The sequence below is a fragment of the Anopheles merus genome, unplaced genomic scaffold, assembly GCF_017562075.2.
Source record: "Anopheles merus strain MAF unplaced genomic scaffold, AmerM5.1 LNR4000018, whole genome shotgun sequence".
Lineage (NCBI taxonomy): Eukaryota > Metazoa > Arthropoda > Insecta > Diptera > Culicidae > Anopheles > Anopheles merus.
The window spans coordinates 239,548-255,660 of NW_024427598.1; the positions used below are offsets into that span (position 1 = coordinate 239,548).

Consider the following 16,113-nt stretch of genomic DNA (forward strand, 5'->3'; position numbering starts at 1 on the left):
TTGCGAACTAATGAATACACAAGACGAATTAATAATTACATACTGGAATGCAAACGGTGTTTCCAATAAAAAAATAGAATTAGAGCATTTCTTAAAGAAACAAAATACAGACATAATGATTATAGTAGAAACCTTTCTAAAGCCAGAACTAAGATTTAACATTAATATTTTTTTTTTTTTTTTCTTTGGCTCAACAACCGATGCCGGTCAAGGCCTGCCAACACACTTGTGGGGTTGGCTTTCAGTGACCCAAAACATTAATAATTACAATAGTTTAAGACTAGATCGACTGTCAGGTACCAAAGGGGGGATTTTAATTCTAATCAAGCACAACATCGCTTATAGCCCAATGAGATCATTTGCACTGGAAATAATAGAAGCCATAGGTATTCAATTAACAACTTCCAAAGGCGCATTATCGATCGTAGCTGCATATCACCCTGGATCGAATTCAATTATTAGTAAATTTAAAAATGATATTAGAAAACTTACCAAAATAAGGAATAATTTTATAATATGTGGTGACCTCAACGCTCGCCATTCAATGTGGAATTGCGCGTCTATAAATTCTTCGGGTAAATGCTTATTTGAAGAATTACAAAAAGGTCAGTTTACTATCTGCTTTCCAGACACTCCCACACACTACCCTGCCGATTCAAAACGAAACCCTTCAACAATAGACATCACTCTCACCAATTACAATAGCTCTCTTTCAACACTAAAGACTTCTACAAACTTTTCATCAGATCATTTACCAGTTTCTTTTAGTGTAGTAAAAGAAAAAGCCAATGTCAAACCTGATAGAGTCGTGTATGATTATAGCAAAGCCAATTGGAACGAATTCAAGCAATGCATTAATAATAGGATAAACCCAACTGAATTATCCCTCAGTGATATTCATAATCATCAACAAATCGACAGTATGATTGAAAAACTAACATCTGTAACAGTAACAGCGCACGACATGGCAGTTCCGGTAATTAACCCAGGAAAATACAACTTAATTATCCCTCCGAACATTATTTCTCTAATAAAACTTAGAAACACATATAGAAAGAGATGGCAAAGACATAGGCTTAGCAATATATTGAAAAACTCTTACTATTTCCTTAAAAATCTAACCGATTTAAAGTTATCTGAATTACGCAACAATTCGTGGTCCAAAAATCTGGAATCAATGAACAAAAAAAACACAATGGCAAACTTTGGACTTTTGTCAGAATAATTAAAAATAAGCAAAACTCTATCCCTATTTTGAAAAAAGATAATCAAAACCTTATCACGGCTACCGAAAAATGTGATGTGTTAAAAAAAGTATTTGAATCAGCCCACACTTTAACAACAAATTATAAAAGTACTGTTGATCGTCAAGTAAAGGAAAAAATAGGAGTTTCCGCAATGATATCGATCAGATAACACAAAATAATTTTGAATTAATCAAACCAAGACATTGCTATAATCTTATGACGACTAAAAACAAAAAAAATCTACAGGACATGACCAGGTAAATAATAATGCAATCAAAAGGTTACCCAGGAAAGCCATAATATATCTTAACGTTATATTTAATGGTTGTCTGAAACTTGGTTATTTTCCAAAAACTTGGAAAATAGCTAAAGTTATTGCTATTCCAAAACTGGGTAAAGATCATAGCGTTCCAGAGAACTACAGACCAATTAGCCTTCTCAGTTGTATGGGAAAAATATTCAAAAAACTGGTAGAAAAAAGATTAGCTGCCCACTCTTATAGCAACAATATAATTCCCAACAACCAGTTTGGTTTCCGTCCCTCTTTTTCCACCACACATCAAGTCCATAGAATGACCAAAAACATCATACACAATAGACTAAACAAAAAATCAACCGGAGTGGTACTGCTTGATTCTGAGAAAGCATTCGATTCTATATGGCATGAAGGGCTAATTTACAAACTCATAAGATTTAACTTTCCAAGATATCTAATCAATATAATACAATCATTTATATCTAACCGGCAGAACAATATTCACGTAGCAAATTCCACATCGAACCCATACACACCGTTGGCAGGTGTACCCCAAGGTAGCACACTGTCACCATTATTATTTAGCATATACATATCAGATATTCCAATAATGCACAACTGCGAGCAATACTTATATGCAGATGATTTTGCATTGTCCTCTACCGCTAAAAATCCAAAAACTATAATTAAAAATCTTGACATTGGCCTAAAGAAGTATGCGCGATACTGCAAAAAATGGAAGTTAAAGTTAAACGAAACGAAAACCGAAGCTATATTTTTCACGCGAAACACTAGCCAGCGTAAGCTACCAAATTCTAGACTCATGATCAACAGTAATCCAATTGGTTGGAAGGATTCTATAAAATATTTGGGAGTATATTTAGACAAACGACTGACATTTAAAACTCACATAAACAAGCTGAGTGTTAAATGCGAGAACATTTTTAGAACTCTGTATTGTTTCCTCAATAGGAAATCAAAACTTAATTTCAAAAATAAGTTATTATTGTACAAAGCATTAATACTCCCAAATATAACTTACGCATCACCAGTATGGTCCAATTGTGCGGATTGTCATAAGTTGACACTTCAAAGAATACAAAACAAATGTCTTAAAGCAATACTTAAAGTCCCCCCTAGGTACAGAACAGCTCAATTGCACATAGATTGTAATATATCTACAATATCCTGTAAATTATTATTGTTAAAATCTACATATAACGTAAAATGCTCATTTAGCACACATCCAGTTCCGAGAGAATTATGCACTTACCCAGTTAGATTGAAGTTATAAATCTAATTTAGGTTGTAAATATTACTAGGTAGCTTAGTATGTAAGATTTATTATTAAGATTAGAATAGTATCAGGTTAATTTCTTCATTCACATTAGGGTTTTTTTCCAAAGCACTTTTTCCCTATAATTTCTTGTTTATGACTGTATAAGCTATACAATGCAGTGTAAAATCAGCCTAGAGCTACCTGAAGCAATCAAAACAATGAGGAGAGAAGCTTATTTCGGGCCCATTATAGTATAATATAACGCCGCATATGTATGAACAACTTATAAATATGGAAATAAATTAACTAACTAACTAACTAACTAAGAACCGAATTCATCGTTGCGTGCGGTACTATTGAGACTTTGGTGCCATCAATAAGTTGTGTAATTTTTTGTATTTTTTCAAACTGTTTTGCGGAGCGGGTTTTATCAGTACTTTTGAGCCGTTTTCTATTTTGATTACCGGTAGGAAATTTCCAATCATGTTTTCGCTACTTTTTCTAATTATAAAAGTGTTATTTGAGAAGGTTTTAGCTTCTACTAGACTCATGACCAAATATTTCAGTATGCCAGAATTATCAGTATGGTCCATCCATATCGGCATTAACGGGTTTTTATTTTCAATGGGAAAAGATTCCCTTGGAGGGGCGGGGGGCCCCATCATCTCTGCACTAAGCACCAGCTGTTCGTTTTTTCCTAGAAATGGGGAGAGAGACAGTCAACCCTGAAAAACACGTTCACACACGTTTGTATCAGTCGCCGTGCTGAAACCGATTCATGGAAAGTCCCTGCACACTCTTTTCTCACACACACGGTATTGCGGCTGTTGGCGTATTTTTTTTTTTCAAGGTAGGGAGCGTAGTACGGACACGTCTGAACTGGACCACGATCAACACACGACTGAGAAGAGTTTGAGGCAAACTTAGTGTTGGAGGAAAATGCGTCACCCATTTTTCATAAGGCATATGCGGTCCCATTTACATTAACGGAAAAAGTCGAGCGAAATTTTGAAGAGTTGGTTAAAGAAGGTACATATACTGACACCAACGGTCGTCTGGTAGATATACTGGGCCGGTCTGGTGGTACAGTCGTCAACTCGTACGACGTCACAACATGCCCGTCATGGGTTCAAGTCCCGAATAGACCGTGCCCCCATACGTAGGACTGACTATCCTGCTATGGTAACAATAAGTGACTGAAAGCCAAGCTCACTTCTCACTAGAGGGTACAGGCAGGCCTTGACCGACATCAGTTGTTGTGCCAAAGAAGATACTGACACGAACACGTTCTGCGTCATGGGCAAGTCCAATAGTTGTAGTGCGTAAAAGCGATGGATCAGTGCGTATTTGTCTAGATGGTAAAGCTACCATAAATAAATACCTAACGGTAGAACACTATCCTTTACCAAGAATAGAGGATATTTTGGCAAAAATTCGAACTGGAAATTGTTCTGCAGAATGGATTTGACAGGAGCTTAGCTTCAAGTTAAATTGTCAGAGTCGTCACAAAATATTTACACAATCAACACACATAAAGGTCTTTATAAATATACGAGAATGCCATTTGGAGTGCATTCCGCAACAGCTATTTTTTAAGCAAAAGTCGATCAAATTCTCATGAATACAAACGGTTTTGCGTACATGGATGATATAATCATTGGAGGTAGAGATGAAGAAAAATATAAAATAATCTGTATTAGGTAGTAAATAAGCTTGAAAAACATAACGTTAAAATTAACGCCAAAAAGTCAAAATTTCTTCAAAGTGAGATGGACTATTTAGGATATACTATAACGTCAAATGGTATACGTCCAAACAAATCAAAAGTCGATGCTATAATAAAAGCTCCAAGTCTGGAAAATGTGTTACAGTTGCAATCATATTTAGGAATGCTAAATTACTACAGTCGTTTCCTTCCTAACATTTCGTCAGAATTGAGTCCTTTGTACAAGTTATTGCGAAAGGAAACAACATTCAAATGGTCAAAAGAATGTCAGATAGCCTTTGAGAAAAACAAAAAAAAAATACTTGCGGGAAATAACATATTAGAATCATATTGTAATGCGATGATCGTACAACTGTACTTCGAGTACCGTCGCGGTAGGTCAGTGTTTCGCTGGCATGAGCCGAGGCGGAATAAAACTTCGTTCGAACGGACTTTTCAACACTTGATCGTCCAGGCGATCATAGAAACCCAGAAGGGGGTTCCCTTACTGGAAACGTTGGAGATTAGAAGCCTTACCTTGGGAAGGGGGACATAACTAAACTCTTGAAATAAGTTGTCGATAGATGTTGGATGGGCATAGTTCTGTCCTGACAGTCTGAACGAATCTGACTTGCCATGGTCGGAATTGGTTTTATTTATACTATTTATTTATACCCTAGAAGTTAAGGGTTTTGCACATTTGGATTTGGTTTGGGTTTTATGTTGGAAAGTTATTGTTTTCACTCAGCTAGTTACGTTTGTCTTTTGTTGACAAGAACGATGGTCACTAAGTTCCTATTTTGGGTTTAATGTATATACTGTTCCTGCTTTGGGTTACATACTGTGCCTGCTTATGTTGTGCGTTTCGGTTGTTTTTGATAAGTGTGTCGCATCTGTTATTTGTTTGAATGGACGGCCTGAACTCTTCCGGTTGCGGTGCTATGGTATGATCTGATTTACTGAATGTGTTATAATGAGAATGTGTTACAATGGAGTGGTTTGGCTTTCCAAAGTGTGTTACAATGTGTCTATAGCTGATAGTGTGTATTACAATATGTTCTGTATAGCAGATATGCTACACCTCCACCCTTTTTGAATAATGTACGATTGAGTTTATACGAAAGAGTGCATTATTCACTAAAAATGTTTTAATCTGTTTTTATGCACTGTTGTGATTTTTCCTGTGTGATTGTGTTTTATAACGCAGTTCGTATTTGTAATTTCTACGACAGTAAATGGTCCTATATAAGCTGGATCTAATTTCCTTCTATTTTCGTTTGTTAAATAGACATAATCTCCTATTTGTATGTTTAATTTGTTTACATTTTCATTCAATTTTGCTTGACGTTGTAATTTTGATTGAATAAGTTTTTGTTTTGCAATTTCATGTCATTTTTGTAATTTAAACTTCATTTCATTGTAGTATTGTTCTATATTGTATAATGGCTCTACTTTTGTTTTATATAATTCTTGTGGTAAATTAGCTTGTCTGCCAAATATTAATTCGAAAGTTGTGAAATTAGTTGTGCTATGTACTGATGTGTTATAAACGAATTCGTAAAATTTAGTCCATTGATCCCAGTCATCATGATGCTCATTGGTGTAACTTCGTAAATATTCATTTAAACTTCTATGGATTCGCTCTAAAGATCCTATTGTTTGTGGATGACATGCTGCTGCAAATGTTTGTTTGATTTGTAATATTTTTGATATTTGTGCCAAAATTTCATTGTTATATTCAAGTCCTTGATCTGATCTCATTTCTAAAAAGTTTCCAAATGTAAGAATACAATTTTCTACTAATGCTTTGGCTATGGTATTTGCTTCTTTGTTTTGAATCGGGATGATTACGATATATTTCGATAATTCGCATTGGATCGTAAATGCGTATCGATAATTATTTGCTGTTTTTGGTAAAGGGCCTACGGTATCAATCGTTATGATGTTAAAAGGTTAGAGGGTGTTGTCGTCACAACAGTTTTCTCTTTAGTATGTTTTAGGATCTTATTAGTTGCGCATGCTTTACAACTTTTTACATACTTGATGATATCCGCTTTCATATTTTTCCATTTTAGTTTATCCTTTATCTTACTATACAGCTTGAATTGTCCTATATGACCTCCTGATGGTGTTGTGTGGAAATTGGACATTATTTTGATCTGTTCTTCTGTATCTTCTACCAGTCTAGGTGGTGTAAATACCACGATGTGAACGTCTGTTATCATTTTGTTAATTATTTCTTTTATGGTCGACATTGAGTAAAATTCGAATAATCTGTCATTCGATGCAATTGCTAAATTCTTGTGATACTTTCTAGCGATTAGGCATGATTCATGCAGTACAAACTCTAGTGTTTGACTTTGCTTCGCAGAAGTTATGGGTATTTTAAATTTTCCCAGCGCTTTATAATAATTGTGATTGTATATCACGAGCTCAATAAATTCATCTTTTTCATTAATATTTGATTTCATTTTGAACATTTTAGTTGTATCAGATGGCCTGTCTGTTTCATACATGAGTGTTGGATTATATTCTTCTATTATTTCTTCTTTTTTCGTTTTGTTTTCTTTGTTTTCTACAACGTTGTTTTTCTTTATCATAGCTCTAGTATTTACCATTAAAATAGGATTTGATATATCTGATTTATTTTTAGGAATTGATGCTTTAAGCTCATCAGAATTAGTTATAATTCTGGATAAAGCATCTTTTACTACGTTGGTTTTACCTGCTAAAAATTCTATTTTAAAATCAAATTCTTCTAAATCTAGTCTCATTCTTGTTAGTTTAGATGTTGGGGTTTTCATACCAAAAAGATATACTAATGGTCTATGAACTGTTTTCACGGTGAATTTTCTGCCGTATAGATATGGTTTGAAATAATTGATTGCCCAGTGAATTGCTGTAAGTTCCTTTTCTATGATAGGCTTATTCTTTTCTCTTTGCGTGAAGCTTTTGCTTGCATACGCGATTGGGTGATCTTTTCCATCTGTGATTTGAGAAAGAACTGCTCCACATGCTGCATCTGAAGCATCAGTTGTTAGTATGAATTCTTTAGTAAAATCCGGATACTTCAAGACTGCTGGAGACAAAAGGCTTTCTTTTAAACTATTAAATGCTTTTTGGCATTCATCTGTCCAAATAAACTTGACATTTTTCTTAATTAGGTTATTTAAAGGTTTAGCAATTTTCGCAAAATTCTGTACAAATTTACGATAATAATTACAAAATGCAACAAATCTTCGTACTTCATCTCCATTTTTAGGTATAGGGAAGTTTCTAATTGTTTCAAACTTAGAATCGTCTGGGTATATACCCTTATCTGTTATTTTATGATCTAAATAAGTAACTTCTGTTTTGAAAAATGAACATTTTTCTGGATTTAATTTTAAATTGTAAGACCTTAACCTATCAAAAACTTTAACTATGTTACCGATGTGCTGCCGTGCACTGCAGCCAGTAACGATTATATCGTCTATATATACAAATGCTAGCTCAGGAGTTAACCCTGCCATAGCGATAGCCATCATGCGTTGAAAGCTGTTGGGGCTAATGTTTAAACCGAACGGCATACGTTTAAATTGGTAATGCCCTGATCCGGTTGAAAAAGCTGTAAATTTTCTTGAATCATTTTCTAACGGTATTTGATGGAATCCTGACATGAGATCAAGGGTGCTAAAATATTTTGCTCTCCCTAGCTGATCTAATATTGTATCTATTCTTGGTAATGGAAATTTATCTGGTATAACCTTTTTGTTTAGCTGTCTGAAATCTACTACAAGTCTCCATTTTTTATTATCATCCGTTGATTTCTTTGGAACCAATAATATAGGTGAGTTATATGGGGAGACTGAGTGTTCAATTATGTCATTCTTAAGCATTTTGTCTACCTGATTTTGTATTTTATCAGCCTGTGAGTATATTTGTTTATAATTCGGTATATACGTAGGAATATTATCCTTTAATTCAATTTTCTGAGGGTAAAAGTTATTTGTAGTGATTGGATTATCCTCTACGTAAAATATATCGTTATATTCAGTTACGATTTTCTTCAAATTATAAATTTCCGTAGTGGGGATTTTATCTACTTTATTTTTTTGTAATAGTTTTTGCAATCTATCATTATTAATTTCTCCTACTTTGTTATTCACTTGTTTCACTTCATAATTTGCTAATGGTTCTGTAATGGGTTTAAATTCTTCGTTTGTTATGTAAATATTTCTCTGCCTTGTATTGATGAATTTAATTAACTGATTATCCTTTGAAATAATAGTGCTACCAGAGAATACTCCTGGTTGAATTTCTTGTGCGAAGACTATAGTATCCTCTGTAATGTTTGAAAGATATACTTTACGTACCACTACACTTCTGACAAAATAAATCCTTTTCTATTATCTTCTTCAATGTTATGCTGAATTTCTTCTCCCTGACACGTGAATGTAAGCATTTCCAAATGATAATTAATTGAACATCTGTATAGTTTGTAAAAGTCTCTGCCTAATATACCATCTTCTCCTATGTTGAATTCATCTGGAACTAATACAAAATCGTGTTCCAATTCTAGATTGTTGAAATATATAGTGCATGTTGTACTTCCTTTTGAATAAATTGGTGTGTTAGATATCCCTGTTAATGATATTGAGTCTGAACGTATTGGGCCATGATTTTTCTTCAACTTGCTTGCTTTAAATAAAGAAATTAATGCTCCTGTATCAACTAGTAATATTAATGTTTCATTATTTGCAATGCTCAATCTAATCTTTATATAATCAACTCCATTTAGCTCTAATGAGTAAATTGGTCTAGGCTTTGAGTTGACTCCTGTTGGTCTAAAAAATTGTTTTCCTCCACTTCCTGTATCTGAGCTGTAGTATGGTATATGTTTCGTTGTTGTTGCCCTGTTTCTCCATTTGTTATTGCCCTTAGGTTTTTGTTTGGTCTGTTCTGATTACCATTGAAGTTGGAGTTGTATCTTTCATTATTGTATCCCTGAATAAATCTGTTGTTATAGCGAATATTATTTCGCTGATTGTTGTTGTAGTTGCTATTGTTTTTATTTCGATTATTGAAGCTATTATTATTTCTGTTATTATAGTAGTTTCTGTAAGGTTGGTTTGGATTTGGACCATAGTTGTTTTGATTGTTCCTATTCTGATATCCTCGATTATTATTTCTATTGTTAATTGAACCTTGATAAGCCAATATGTGTGCTTTATCCTGCCTAGATTCATATTCGTTCACTATTTTAGTCGCTTCGTTTATTGTAGCAAATTTGCCTACAATAAGAGCTGTTTTTGCTTCTGTACTTGATACCTTTTCGATTAATGTGTCTATACCCTCTCTTACTGCCAATTCACTTGCCACATCTGTTGGTATTTTCTTTTGTAAATAAAGTACCTTCAATTTCTCTGTGAGCTCTTCTATTTCGTTACATAATGACTTGGTATCCTTTGTTTTTAATGCCTTCATGTTAGCAATGATCTTGCTTGGCTCTATTTTCTCCTCACATCGCGATTTGATATCTTCCGCCACTTCTTCTACCGTGGTTAAATTTGGTTTTATTCCTGTTTCGGCCTTTCCTGATAATCTTGTGTATATGAATTCGATTAATGTTTCCTCCTGATCTGCCGGGAAATTTTTTTTTTGCAAAATGTATTGCTCTAAGAAAGGATTTAACTTGATCCGCTGAACCATTAAATAATGGCACTATTGCCGAAGCATCCTTAAGATTGAACGGGGCCATTTTTGATTTTTTATGCAGCTTTAGTAAGACAAATATGATCTGAGATAAGAGTTTAAATGATAATCTACTGGTTGTTAACAGTGTTAAATTGATATTTTTATCTTCTGAGCTATTTGTAGAAAAATCAGATGACTTGTTACGTGAATCGTCGTTGGTTTTTGATGTGCTCATAGCAATGATATTTTGTATTGATGCATTAGAAATTTTGCTAAATTCTAATAGTTTGTTAAAAGTATATTTGTATCTATTTTTTTCGATGTCATTTTGAATTTCTTTAAATGTTTCTTCAGCTTTAATTCTTAGTTGTGTTCTTGTACAAGTTCTTTGATTAGGATCCTGTATTTTTTTAAATATATATTTCAAAATTTCGATTTTATCGCTTTGTAGTAATCATTCCTTTTCATATTGTTTACAATTACTTCCTATTTCCTATTTCCTAGCTTTAAAAACCCATTTGACCATATTTTAAAGTTACAGTACCTTAATGGAATATGCGACGTGCATTTTGTTGCTGCTGATTCTACGCTGTATTTATACCGGTGCTTCCAGTTTAATCGGTGCTTGGTGTGAATTTCCACGATGTCATCAGTAGTGATGGGTAAATACGATTTTTTACCGGAGTCGGATCAATCCGACTCCGGTACCCCTCGGAGTCGGACTCGGAGTTACTCCGGACTGTTTTAACGGGGGGGGGGGGTGTTGAGGGGGTGCGCACGAGCAAACCTCCGGACTCATCGACTCCGAGTCCGGATCAGTCACTCCAGATTACTCCGGATCACACCGGATCACTCCGGATCACTCCGGATCAGTCTAGATGACATGTGTAGCCGCGTAATTTTTTTGTCTCTTTAGCTTGTCCTTGCCTTTAGATCCTGATGAGTGAAGCATGCATACCTTTTGGGTACGTTCGCGGTATAAGCTCTGTCCATCTCATGTTAATGGTGAAGATAGAATCGTATGCCATCGGCTGTGCATTCGGGCGTGGGCAGGCCCGTGGACGCCGTCTGTTCGCAGACATTCAGACTCATTCGGACTGATCCGGACTGATCCGAAGTGATTCAGAGTGACCCGGACTCATTCGGACTGATCCAAACTGATCCGGACTGATCCGGACTCATTTCAACTGATCCGGAGTAATCCAGATTGATCCGGAGTGATCTGGAGTGATCCGGAGTGATCCGGAGTGATCCGGAGTGATCCGGACTGATCCGGAGTTTATTCCGGTTGTGATCCGGAGTCGGAGTCATATTTTGCGCACCGGAGTCGGAGTTGATCCATGACTCCGCTCCGGATTACCCATCACTAGTCATCAGTTGTCGCTCGATGTCTTGTCGGGGTTGGGACACTTGTTCATTCTTGTCTGCCGATCCAGATTGGGCAGTGGGCTCGGTTTTTCTTTTCGTCTTCCACGGTGGGAACGGTTGTTCCTTTCAATCACACTGATCACAGCTTGTTTTGCACTGCACTTTATCATTCCATATCACTTGCTCCAAGAATCGTATAGATTGTTATACTGTACAGTGCTGAACTTGGGTTGTTGTTAAAGCTTAGGGTTGTTGTTGTTAGCTTTTTTTATAGTTTCCCATTTCAAGGTTACTCTACTAGGTAAACCGATCGCATGAGCGTTAATACGTTTTTACACATTTAGGTAGGTTCTCACAACACTGTGTACGGTTAATGTTTGTTCATCAATTAAACATTCATTTCGCACTTACACTGCACTAAATGTTTTTATTTTTCATTCTGCACTGTACGAAACTTGCTTGTAGCTGTTCTTTCATCATATTCTTTCATTGCTTTTGTTTACATATGGGTTACTTGCGCCAGCTGCGTTGATGAATGTTCCGTAAAAAAAATGCACCTTTGACATTTTTTTTCACTTTTCGCCGAATGCCGGTTATGGTCACAATACTTTTGGTTCGTCACACGACACTTAAGCTTTACGTTACCGTTGTACGTATCACATTTCACTTGAAATAATTTGCTTACACTTCTGCCTGTCGATTGCAGATTAAGGTCACGGTCGCCATGTAATGCGGTGATCGTACAACTGTACTTCGAGTACCGTCGCGGTAGGTCAGTGTTTCGCTGGCATGAGCCAAGGTGGAATAAAACTTCGTTCGAACGGACTTTTCAACACTTGATCGTCCAGGCGATCATAGAAACCCAGAAGGGGGTTCCCTTACTGGAAACGTTAGAGTTTAGAAGCCTTGCCTTGGGAAGGGGGACATAACTAAACTCTTGAAATAAGTTGGAAGCCGAAGATTTATGGGCAGCGTAATGTCCTATCTTGACAGTCCGAACGAATCTGACTTGCCACGCTTGGAATTGGTTTTATTTATACTCAAATGAAGTTAAGGGTTTCACACATTTGGTTCCAGGTTTTTATGTTCGAAAGTTATTGTTTTCACTCAGCTAGTTACGTTTGTCTTTTGTTGACAAGAACGATGGTTCTTGTCATTAAGTTCCTGTTTTGGGTTTAATGCATATACTGTTCCTGCTTTGGGTTACATACTGTTCCTGTTTATGTTGTGCGTTTCGGTTGTTTTTGATAAATGTGTCACGTCTGTTATTTGTTTGAATGGACGGCCTGAACTCTTCCGGTTGCGGTGCTATGGTATAATCTGATTTACTGAATGTGTTATAATGAATGTGTTACAATGGTTTGGTTTGGCTTTCCAAAGTGTGTTACAATGTGTTTATAGTTGATAGTGTGTATTACAATATGTTCTGTATAGCAGATGTGCTACAATATGATCCGTCGAAATCAATTATTTTAGCAGTCGGTGCAAGTCCATAGGGAGTAGGGCAGTATTATCACATATGGTAGAGAATGTTGAAAAACCAGTTTGTTTTGCATCATCGACACTTATACCAGCACAACAAAATTACGCGCAAGTACAAAAAGAAGCATTGGCAGTAATATTCAGGGTACAAATGTTTCAAAAACATCTACTCGGTATCAGGTTCATGTTAATCAAAGATAATAGTAGTATAAAGGAAATCTTCATCAATCTTCGTTCGTTGAGAGGAACGTCGTAAATATCAGTATCAAGATTGCACTGTTGGGCTCTTATTTTAGCAAATTATGAGTATAAAATCGAACATAAACCGGGAAAGTTTATGAATAATGCAGATGCAATGAGTAGATTAACGTTACGAGATTCACAAATTGATGAAAAAGATTCTGAAAAACTGAATGCAGAAGAAAAAATCATAGATACAGAAATGATAAAACAATATAAAAAAACGGATGAGATTTTGAAAAAAGTATATTAATGCGTAAAACATGGGTGGTTAAGACATGATAAAAAGTTATGAAAAGAATATTTTAAAATCAACAGTCATTTGGCAATCGAAGATGATATATTATACTTTGATGATAGGACAATTATTCCTTCTGCGCTTAAGCAAAACATTTTAGCATTGTGTAATTTTAATCATGAAAGAATAGTTCAAATGAAGATGAAGGCAAGGGTGTTAGTCTGGTGAAAGCACATGGATAAAGAAATTGCAAACTATGTACAATCCTGTGAAACATGTCAAGTCACACAACCGGTTCATAAGCTGGTAAAACTAAATGGCCAGAAACCAGTCGTCCTTTTCAAAGGATACATTTAGATTTGTTCCGTTTCGATAATCAAAATTTTCTTATAATTGTCGATAGTTTTTCAAAGTTTATGGATGTAAGAATATTGAAAGGAACAAAAGCGTCAAATATAATAGAACATACAGAGTCATTTTTCACGTATTTTGGTACGGCAGAAGAGGTTGTAGCGGATAACGGTCTACCGTTTAATTCAGAAAATTCTACATTGTTTCTCGAATCATATGGGGTTAAAGTAAAGAAATCATCACCATATCACCCTCAATCGAAAGGGTTGGCCGAGAGAGGAATCAGAACTGTCAAAGAAGTCTTAAAAAATATCTTATTGATCAAAGATTCAAAGCCTTAACGTTACAGCGAAAAGTGAACAAATTCCTATTAAATTATATAAATTCACCGTGTACCATAACGAACGCAACTCCAACTGAAAAATATTATGCTATGTGCCTCACACTACAATAGGGAAGGTTCTTGATCGCACTTGACCTTGTTTCGCGACCGCAGCCAAACTTTATCCTAATGCCAGCGCCTACCCAGCTAGCAAAGCCGCAGGCCTTTGTATGGGAGCCATCGCGCTCATCAAGGCTCACTTAGTCGCGCGCATAAAGCAAAATGTGCGCGAAGGTGAAAAAACCCGAAAGCGCTTCGTGTGGCCCTCTCTCGTGTTTCTAGTTTTATTCTCTCTCGCATGTCATCACTCTCTCCCAGTTTTTCGGATTGAAATGAGAATTCACTCTCTTGATTTGGTTGCGGCAGTCTAGCTGCTTCACACTCTTTATTTTCTTCTTTTTGCAATTTCCAAAAGAGGATTCACACATGTGTTCTCACATACTTACATACACACACACGGTGGTTGGAAGCCTGGCGCGACTGTTTCCAATTCTGTCTTTTCTTGTTCCCTCTTCACACCGCGCTGGCGCCCGTGGTGGTGCGCGTGTTCAGCCTGCTTGGTTCAGGAAAGATGTCATCAGATTTGACGCGCCTCGACCGCGGTGTTGTATGAAGGCTGTTGATGAAAATACGCAATTAATAGACACACTTTGTTAAAAAGATTACACTTGATTTATAGATGTGACAAAATTACCTTTGTGCTTGAGGATCAATTGAACTTTGAACGCCTGTGCACACAGTGTCGCAATTTGAAGAGATTTGGAGAACAGCTAGCGGTAGCAGCACACATCTGAAATTTATAAAGTGCAATGTTTTATTTAGAATAAATGTCACATAGCACTAGACACTTACCGAAACAATTAGATGATAAAAATTCGTCCTCCGATGAAGCAAAAAGAACACCGCGAATGGTGCAGTACGGGAGAGTGTTTTACGCAGGAAAAATAGTTCACGCAACACACAAACACACACTCTCATGTCCACGGTTCAGAGCACACTAAAGTCGCTCTTTGGCTTGGATGGAAAAGAGCAAACACCCAGATGAGTGCGATGGAAGAAAATGATTTGTGTTCAACAGGGATGGGTAGAATCAAACACACGAAGTGTGCAGGAGAATTCTCTTCGTGTGGCAAGAGAGAATTGACTAGCACCCTGATGAGCGAGAACGCAACAAACGTTGTAGAATGTAGAAATGAGATAGGAATAGTGAGCGATGGCAGTTTTTGGTCATGAGGGGGTTGAAACTGGGAGAAAAAAGCTTCGGTTGCTACTTGGGTACACGTGTGGTCCAAAACAGCCGAAGTCATACAAAATCATGAAAAAGTCTGCGCCTTTACGTTCCGGCTACTCCGTCGGGTAAATCCGACCTTTACCGAGCCAACCCGAATAGTTGTGTTCGTTAAACATGTGTGCGTATCAGGTAGCAGCATTTGTACTGCTTACACTGTTGGGGTAGCGTGGGTAGCGACACTAAACTTGCTGTTGGGAGAATGAACAGTAAACTCGAAATGCCGTCGGGGGGCCCTTCGATCATCAGTCACAGGCTCTAAAATTTTTGCTGAAGGGGGGGGGGGGGGGGCAAATGATTCGTCAGCATCGGGGCCTAACGGCCATCTTTCCGAGGGCCCTTGTCAGCTAGTACTCTGTCCATACGGCATACTATAGAATGGTAATCTACGGGGCCCCTAAATCGGCGGGGCCTCAGGCGACCGCCTAGTCCGCCTACCGTTAGATTCGCCACTGGAGTTATCCTTGAAAGCTCGTTGTTTTGATAAACATTGCGGCTGCTGATCTGCACGAGGTAGATATCGTGCCAACACTGTCGAAAGAAATTTCAACGTTTCTGCCTCTTACTTCCATAACAAACGTCTTCTTCTTTTTTTTACCCC

At 36.6% G+C, this 16,113-nt stretch overlaps 1 long non-coding RNA gene across 1 annotated transcript; it reads right to left on the reverse strand.

The window, feature by feature from the left end:
• Window positions 1-14,737: 14,737 nt before the first annotated feature.
• Window positions 14,738-15,169, reverse strand: LOC121601023. Its single transcript, XR_006005962.1, has 3 exons — window positions 15,077-15,169; window positions 14,919-15,014; window positions 14,738-14,840 (listed from the first exon to the last, which is right to left on the reverse strand). It is a non-coding gene; the product is annotated as an uncharacterized LOC121601023 (long non-coding RNA).
• Window positions 15,170-16,113: the final 944 nt, after the last annotated feature.